The sequence below is a fragment of the Zingiber officinale genome, chromosome 2A (genome assembly GCF_018446385.1).
Source record: "Zingiber officinale cultivar Zhangliang chromosome 2A, Zo_v1.1, whole genome shotgun sequence".
NCBI lineage: Eukaryota > Viridiplantae > Streptophyta > Magnoliopsida > Zingiberales > Zingiberaceae > Zingiber > Zingiber officinale.
In genome coordinates, this window is record NC_055988.1 from 96,676,344 (window position 1) to 96,686,090 (window position 9,747).

The window sequence follows — 9,747 nt, forward strand, 5'->3', positions numbered from 1 at the left end:
TTTTACTAAAAAGAGTGCATGTTTTTCTCAAATTTTAACATCGTACAAATTTCGATCTAGACATACCTAATGTTTAATCCTGAATTTAACATATGAATTCCAATATGGCTTTCAACAGGTTTAGTAAATGGTGGGTTCATTTTTTCGATCATTACATAAATGATCTCATCTTGACACAATTATCAAGGCGACCTTAACTTATAGGTATGTCTCTATTCACAGCTACATAAGTTGTCCCATAAGTAACAATCTTATCTCTATTTATACTCAACAAATAGAGATGATTGTCCATGTGAGTGGACCAATCTCAACTTGCCAACATGCTCATCAAGACTTTAATCCAAAATGTAACAACTTATACACTGAATAGATCATGACATTTAACAACGTGTTATATTTTACGAAGTCACAAAGACTTCCCATTCTTTGAAATGACTCTTTAGTCATTGGCTTAGTATAAGGATCTACAAGCATAGTACGTGTAGGGATATACTCAATGTTAGATTGAATGGGTGCAATAGAGGGGAAGGGGAAGGGGAAGAGGGGGGGGGGGGGGGGGAATATCGCGTTTTTTTAAAACTTCTCTTTTTCTTTGAAAGCAGAGTTGTGCACGGTGGAAAGTAAAAAGAAAGACAAACTTGTTTACTTCGTTTGGAGTGTAGGTCGACTCCTACTCGAAGGCCCGCGATCCTTGATCACACCGATGGGCAATCCACTATAACCATTCTTTCCGAAATCCTCAGAAAGAAGCAGAACGTACAAAATGAGCAAGATAATGACAACCTACTATCTTGCTTAAGTTAATTACAATGCAAGCTAATAAAATATACCGACAAGTAATAGAGTTGAAGCTTTGGCCGGCACTATCGGACAGAGTGACTTGCAGAGCTGATGAAGACTTGTAGCACGAGCAGCTTGCAAAAGAGAACTTTAGTCGATCAGAAAGTATTGTCCAAGCCTCAAACATCGAGCCTCTTTTTATAGGTGTAATGGGCGTTCGGTCGACCGATCCCTCTGTTCGGTCGACCGAACCAGCTCCCTTCCTTCCTAGCTGGAGTTTGACGTTGACTCGATCTTCTGGCATTAATTGCTCATTAAGGGTTCAGTTGACCGATCCATCTTTTCGGTCGTTCGAACATGCTCCTTCCCTATTCGTTGAGATCTACCGAGATTCGCATTTACTGTGCATAATGTTGATTGGTTCGGTCAACCGATCAACTCTATTTCCTTTTGCTTCTGATCGATGCTGATGAGCTGATCTATGCTGAGTCAACTTGGTTTGGTCGACCGATCCCTACGTTCGGTCGACTGATCCGGCCGAACCTGCAACACATAATTAAACAAAGTATCCCTACAACACAAAGGTTAGCATAATAATATATATAATGCATGAGTAATATAAAAGACAGTAGAACTGTCTTGATCTCAACTTTGAAACCTTCCTGGTTTCTTCAATTGGATCAGAGACCTAAGGTTGTTCCCTTTAGGAACCCGACCTCACTGTCGCTCCTCTAGTTGTTTACCTCAACCCACCTGCCAAACTTAGATCCTCCAAATCTAGTTTGGACTTTTCACTTAGCTTTGATCGGCTCGCCAGGACTTTTTCCTTGATTTTCGGTCCTCGAGACCTCTCGAAATACTTTTAAGCTAGCTATAAAGAAAATAAAGAAATACTTTTAAGCTAGCTATAAATTATCCACATAGACCCTAAGATCTGACTGTGGCAGTTCTACCACTCTTGTAAGATGAAATGCATATCCAATTGAAGTCATATCTTGATATTCCTAGCTCATCCGATTAAAGCCTTATCTTTATATTCCTAGGTTAAATTAGATTTAGGGTATTTTTTTATGGTTACCAAAATTAAATAAAAAAGATTAATGAAATCCAAATTTTAGAACAACAAAATATAAAGAAAATGAAAATATAAATTTTCATAATGGCAAAATAAAAGGAAATTGATAGAAATAGCATCAATGTGTTTTAAACATCAAACATAAAGAAATAATTCAAGCTACTAGAAGCAGGAAGCAGAATAGGAGTCACTATTGCCAATGTTGTGCGATGTTTTAGTTACGTGCACAACAGCAACTCCTGTCGTGCGATGCTTTGACCACGGCAGTGGTCGTAGTATGATCGTGGAAAAGTAGGAGACTCTCGTGGCCATGCGCGGAGTAGGAGCTATGGCCAAAGCATCGGTGACAGGATAGGAGCATGCCGCAGGGACAGGGAGTGCAAGTTGGTCGCGCGAGCTGCAACTATCACACGACGCCAGCGAATGCGGCAAGAGAGACTATCTCAATAGATTGGACGGAGAGAAGAAAAGAATTGAAGAAGTACCTGAGATTCGCCGTGGAGATCATCATCGTCTCAGTCGGCTCGTTGCTGTGTTCTCTCATTGTCGCCGTTGAAGAAATGATATTAGAACTGAAATGGTAGAGTCTGTGACGATTATGGTGACTGTTCCGATGAACTATATTCAAGATAATTTGAGACAAATACTTTTTTTACCATCTTATTTGAATATCTTATATAATTATATTTTTAACTGTCTTTATTAGGTGTCTTATTTAGTTGAATTTGAAACAACATCTTAAATACTTCCTTAAATTTAATGTCTCCATATAAAATTTTGAGACGTCTATTATTACTGTCTTAATTACTTAGTATTTGAGACGAATTTTGTCACTGTCTTAAAATTTTTGTCTCAAAAGCCTAGTTTCTAATAGTAATTATCATTAACATATGACTAATCAACATTAATAGTTTTTAAGTCTTTATCGCTAGACTCTGTTAGTACAACTTCATCCTCATTGTTGGACATCTCTCCATTATCTATCTCCTCATAAGTGACATTAACATTTATAAGTAATTGAGATATGGATTGGAGTTGTGAATCAACTAAATGTCTTTCCATTCGTCATTCTGAAATGTATCATGATTTTGAGCAATGATGGTATTCGACATTTCTATAGTCGAACGAGGCTTCATTCGACTAATAAAAAATCATTCACTACATCTTCTCTTCGTAGGATATCCAAGATAGAAAACTTGACCCACTTATACCCTAAAAATGAAAGGTTTAAACTTGTTAAAAAAAAATTTTGCATTAACCTTAATTAAATTATAGTTTGGATGTATTCTGGTACCTATTCTTGGGGTAGGATCATACCATAAATATTTGAATAGCATATATATACCTTTTTATAGGTAATACAGGATATTCAACCTATATGATTTCGTTAAGCCTACTATAGTAATCAAATTGAGTGTTACTATTATCCATAAATCATTTAACGTAAACACTAGAATTATAGGTTAGTCTTTGTGAATCTCATTGTGTCACGTGGTATTTGAGGTCATTAACATAGTAATCAAAGTAGACCTTTATTTTATATAGTAGTCCTGATGCAAGATTCATTATCTTTCATCTTGCACATTTGATATTCTACAGTCTTTTACTATAAAAATAGTAAAAATTAGGACACTTCTTAATACACATGAACTAAAAAATTTGATAAATTCTTTAACTTACATATATTTGAAACTATAATACAAATTCGACCTCTAACTTTTTAGCTACCTCTAGGGGTGAGCATTCGGTTAATTCGGTTAATTCGGTTAATTTGATATTAATTTTGTATAAATTCTTTTTATTGTTATTTTAAACAAATTTAGTTAATTCGGTGTTAACTGAAATAACTAATACGGTTAATTCAGTTTTAGTAAAATTTTGATTTGATTTGGTTAGCCAACACTAAATCGGTTTTCGGTTAATTCGGTTAATTTATGGACCGAATTAACCGAATGCTCACCCCTGGCTACCTCACTTTTACTCATTGATAAATTTTATAGATACAGTTATTGTTCGTATAAGTTGGGAAAGAAGGTAATTTTAAGATAATTAGGATATCAAGCAAATAAATTAAATGAGAGATAAATGTTTGATTAGAGAAGTTAATTTACTTTATGTATGGTTTGACCTCATCACAGTTTAAGAGTATGTATGCTCTTGCAGCATGGTATTCTTCTTGAGTTAAGAATCTAGAAACATATACACCCATTAGCTTACCAGGAAACATGAAAATAGAAAGCATTGATGGGTCTATCGGCTAAGCATCATCAAAATTTCTAGGGCACTTGTGATATATGGTTTTCACATTATCAGTAAAATAATAGGAGCAGAAAGAATATGCTTCTTCTTCTAAATAAGCATTACATATTAACTCCTTAACTCTTGCTTTGTTACGAACATGATTCTTTAATTTCTTTAAAAATTGTTTGAATGGATACATCCATTTTTACTATACAAGACCAACTATTTATGTCTCATATGGTAAATGTACTAGTAGATGTTCCATTGAATCAAAAAAATTGGATGGAAATATATGTTACAACTTACATAATATGAGAGGAATCTCTATTTCTAGCTGAAGCATATCATCCATCATAATACAACTCACCGTCAAATCTCTAAAAACTAGACTCAATTCTGTGAATGCTTGCCAAACATTATGAGAAAGTAAATCATGGAAAGCTACTAGAATAAGTGTTTACATGAATACATGACAGCCATGACTGTTTATTCCAAACATCTTTAATTTGTTCATATCCACACATCAAGCCATATTTGAGGCATACTCATCTAGGAATTTTATTTCTTTCAACCAACTACATAAAGATTATTTACCATCTTTGTCTAATGTATAACAAGTTTTTGAAAATCTATTGGTTATTTAATTCTGATGCAACTCTGATATGTTTACTAATTCTTTTAATTCCTTATGTAATTTTGCAATGTCTTTAATTCTTCCAAGCACGTTTATCACAGTGTTGAAGATATTATTGAAGAATTTTTTTCTCAACATACATGACTTCTAAATAATGTCGAATGAATAGATACTTTTAATAGGGAAGCTCCGAAAAATGCTCATTTTCTTCCAACCACACTTACACATTCTAACAATGTATTTATTTATCTCATCAAAATCAGGTTGAGATACTAGTAGAAATCCATAACTATCTATTTATTCAATGATTTATTCACTTGAAGCATGGACTATTGGAGGAGATTTTCTGATTACAATATTCTTTAGGATTTTTTTTTAGTTCGCTTGAAAGGGTAATCAATAGGTAAAAATTTATGATGATTATCAAACTAATATACCTTCCCACTGTAAGATAATAAAAATGCATCAAAATCTATCATGTAGTGTGGGTATGTTAATTTACTAGTTGTACTCCATCCCGACAACATTGAGTATGATAAAAATTCACTGATCGTCAATAATAATGCAGCATGTAATCTAAGATTAGTTTTACTTGTAACATCATAAGTGACCGACTCTACATTACATAATTTATTCGACTTGACAATCAGAGGTTGTAAGAAAATATCTATCTTCTCTTTGGGATTGGTTAAACCAAGAATAAACACAGTAAGGAGCATAGATTCATTTTTCATGCACATCGATAGTGATAAATTGTATGGTTTTAATATAATTGATCAAGATGAATATTGCTATCTTAACTGACCAAATAGCTGAAATTCATCTGCGGAAAGTCTCAATCTCATATTATCTGGTTCCATTGTAAAGGAGAAAAATATAGTATCAAGATGTTTCTATGCAGGGGAATCATAAGGATGACACATAATACCTCCTTCATGCTCATGTTCATAATGTCACATCATATGACAAGATGTAGCGGCAAATGCATACAAACATTGAAGTCTAGAAGTTAAAGAAAAGTAATACATTACTTTCTAAGCAATAATTTGTCGGGACTTTCGGGCCACAAAAATCGCTTTTTGCATTGCGGAAACCCCGAAGTCTTGCCATGGATCCGTGCGAAGATATAAAAATTTACATGTACATGTTTCCTATCCTAGATCTACACTAGATCTACAAGAAAGTGAGTATACCTTTGAAACGAAGCCCTTCGCAAATCCCGCTCGTCCAAGGTTCTTCGGATCTCAAGTATGTTCAAGTGTACAAACCTCTAGAAGTATCCACACGGACAAAAAGGGTGGAGAGAAAAACACTTAGAGTGTGCTAGCACTCTTAAGGTGTTTCGGCCAAGGAGGAGAGGGAGAGAAGAGAAGAAGAGAGGAAGGAAGAAGATAAATTGAATGAGCACACAATGCTATTCAAGCACCATTATGTGGCCGGCCACATTTAGAGGGTTTTAAACCTCCATGGGATACCAAGAGTCATGACTCTTGGTCTCCCTCATGAGGTGGCACTTGGTCAAGTCAATCTTGACCAAGTAAAGAAGCCTTGATGATGTGGAACACCATCATTGGCCGGCCCCATGCCATGTCACAATGAGGTGACATTTGGTTAAGTCAAACTTGACCCTTCATCTTCCCTTCTCAAATTAAGTCAAACTTGACCTCTTATCTCCCATGGTTGATCAAATCTAACCATTTGATTCAAACCAATTTAATTTAATGAATCTATATTCATTGAATTAAATTGACTCAATGAATCATAATCTAATTAGACTCATTGGAAACATGAATCAAATTGAGTCCAACTCAATTAGTCTAATTTGGATTACTCTTAATCCAATTTGGTTCATCACATGAACCTAATCCTCTTGGTCCATCATATGAACCTAATCTCTATCTAATTGCCCTTTGTGTGTGACCCTATAGGTTCTTGTAACGTTGGTAATGTTCCTAAACCCATTTAGAAATAATAAGTAATGAGCGGTATCTAGCAATATATCATTACTACCCAAGTTACAAGAATGTTGAGATCCAACATCATCTTTGTGACTACTAATTGTGACTCTCACAATATGTGACAATGTCCTTCTATCCTTGACATCTAGATTGATCAATTTGAGGCATAGACCATGTCATCCTCTAATCAATCTAAATCTTAAACTCCAAGTAGACTCACTATAATCAAATGAGCTCAATATCTCATATTGACTCATTTGGGCATGATCATGCACTTAGTGATCTCGCTCTATCAAGATTCACGATGTCACTCCCGTAATATAGGAGGGATAGATTCCATCTACATCACTCACATCCCTCCGCATAATTTGTTATATACCCAGTAATTGTCTTTATAGTTCACCCAGTTACGGGTGACGTTTGACGAAGCCAAAGTATGCAACTCCTTATGCAGGGAACCATGGTGACTTTAGGTCCAAGGACTCATAGTCATACTAATAGTCACATGAAAAAGTATATGACACTCATATAACGATCCATGATACTTTCTCATGACGAGTCATTCAGCATACATTCTCCAATGTATACCCATGTGTCAACTTGATATCTCTATATCCATGACTTGTGAGATCAAGTCATCGAGTTGACCTACATACTAGTCTCGTCGCATTAACATTGTCCCTGAATGTTAATATTTGACTAGGAATGATTAAAAGTAGTGTTCTCTATATCATCTCACTATCGATTCAACCAATCGATTGATATAGATAAGAACCCTCTACTCAAGGACGCTATTATACTTAGTTATTTGACACCAATACAAATAAGTATAATAACCACAAAGAAATTACCTTTATAAATATATAGGAATATGATACATCGAGTCCATACAACAATCATCATATGATTGTCTCTAGGGCTCTAACTAACAATCTCCCACTAGCACTAGTGTCAATCAATGTAGGCTCTAAGGCCCAATGACCTAGTGTGACCATCATGCTTTCTCTGTGCTAAAGCCTTGGTCAAGGGATCAGCTATGTTAGCCTCTGTGAGTACTCTGCAAATCTTCACATCTCCTATATCAATTATCTCTCGAATGAGATGGAAGCACCGTAGTATGTGTTTGGTCTGCTGGTGAGAGCGAGGTTCCTTAGCCTGTGCAGTAGCTCCATTGTTGTCACAATAGAGCTCTATAGGATCGGCTATGTTAGGAACCACCCCAAGCTCAGTAATGAACTTGCGGATCCAAACTGCCTCCTTTACTGCTTCTGATGCAGCAATATACTCGGTCTCTGTTGTAGAATCAGCAACTGTGTCCTGCTTTGAACTCTTCCAGCTCACAGCACCACCATTCAAGCAAAACACGAACCCAGACTGTGATCTATAGTCATCCTGGTTGGTTTGGAAGCTGGCATCACTGTAACCCTTTACAACTAGCTCATCATCGCCTCCATATATCAAGAAATAATCTTTAGTCCTTCTCAAGTACTTCAGAATATTCTTGACCGCTATCCAATGACGCTCACCTGGATCTGATTGGTATATACTCGTCATGCTCAAAGCATATGAGACATCAGGACGAGTACATAGCATGACGTACATGATAGATCCTATGGCTGAAGCATAAGGGATCTTATCCATGCAGTCTCTCTCTTCTCTAGAAGAGGGACTTTGAGTCTTCGAAAGACTCACACCATGTGATATCGGCAGAAATCCTTTCTTGGAATTCTGCATGACAAACCATAGTAATACCTTGTCAACATATGTACTCTGAGTTAGGCTAAGCAACCTCTTAAATATATCTCTATAGATCTTTATGCCTAGAATGCAGGCTGCTTCACCTAAGTCCTTCATTGAGAAATAATTCCCCAGCCAAGTCTTGACAGACTGCAGCAAAGGAATGTCATTCCCAATGAGTAGTATGTCATCCACATACAATACAAGGAAGATAACTGTGTTCTCAACAACCTTCTTGTAGACACAGGGTTCATCTTCATTTTTGATGAAATCAAACTGTTTGATCGCATCATCGAATCGAAGATTCTAACTTCGAGAAGCTTGCTTTAGTCTATAAATGGACTTATGCAGCTTGCATACTCTGCCAGTATGATGTGGATCTACAAAACCCTCAGGTTGTGTCATGTACATATCCTCGAGCAAGTTTCCATTCAGAAACGCGGTTTTAACATACATCTGCCAGATCTCATAATCGTGGTATGTTGCAATAGCAAGCATGATCCGAATGGACTTAAACATCGCTACTGGAGAAAAGGTTTCATCATAGTCAATACCATGAATTTGCTTGAAACCTTTTGCTACCAAACGACCCTTATAGATAAGTCCATCCATGTCAGCCTTTCTCTTAAAAACCCACTTACACCTAATGGGTTTGACGCCTTCAGGTGGATCAACCAAAGTCCATACTTGGTTGGTGTACATGGATTCCATCTCGGATCTCATGGCCTCTAGCCACTTCTCAGAATCTTGTCTCATCACAGCTTTATGATAGGAGATAGACTCATTCTCAACGAGCATAACGTCATCATGGTTAGACAAGAGAAATGAGTATCTCGGTGACGTACCCTTAGACGAAGGTCTACTCTGAGCGGTTGTTATCCTCAACTCCTTGTGGAACAATCTCATCATCCACAACTCTTTGTGGCTCCAGTTTAATTTACATCAAGGCTTCAGTGCTATGGTCCATATCTTGAACTTCTTCAAGATTGAACGTACTCCCACTAGTTTTCTATAAACAAAGTCTCTTTCTAGAAATACTCCAGTCTTAGCAACAACACTTGTGTTCGGAATGAAATTATATCGTTTCTTGGGATATCCTATGAAATAGCTTTCGGATTTGGGTCCTAGTTTGTCGAGACTTGTCGACGTAAGCTTCACAACCCAAATCCTCATAAAAGACACCGAGTATCTCTCTCGGTCCATATCCTATATGGTGTCTTTATCACAGTCTTGGATAGAACACGGTAAAGTTATTGGTCTGAGAGTATAGCCCCAAAGAGATATAGGAAGATCTGTGTGACTCATCATTCAGATCGCACTAT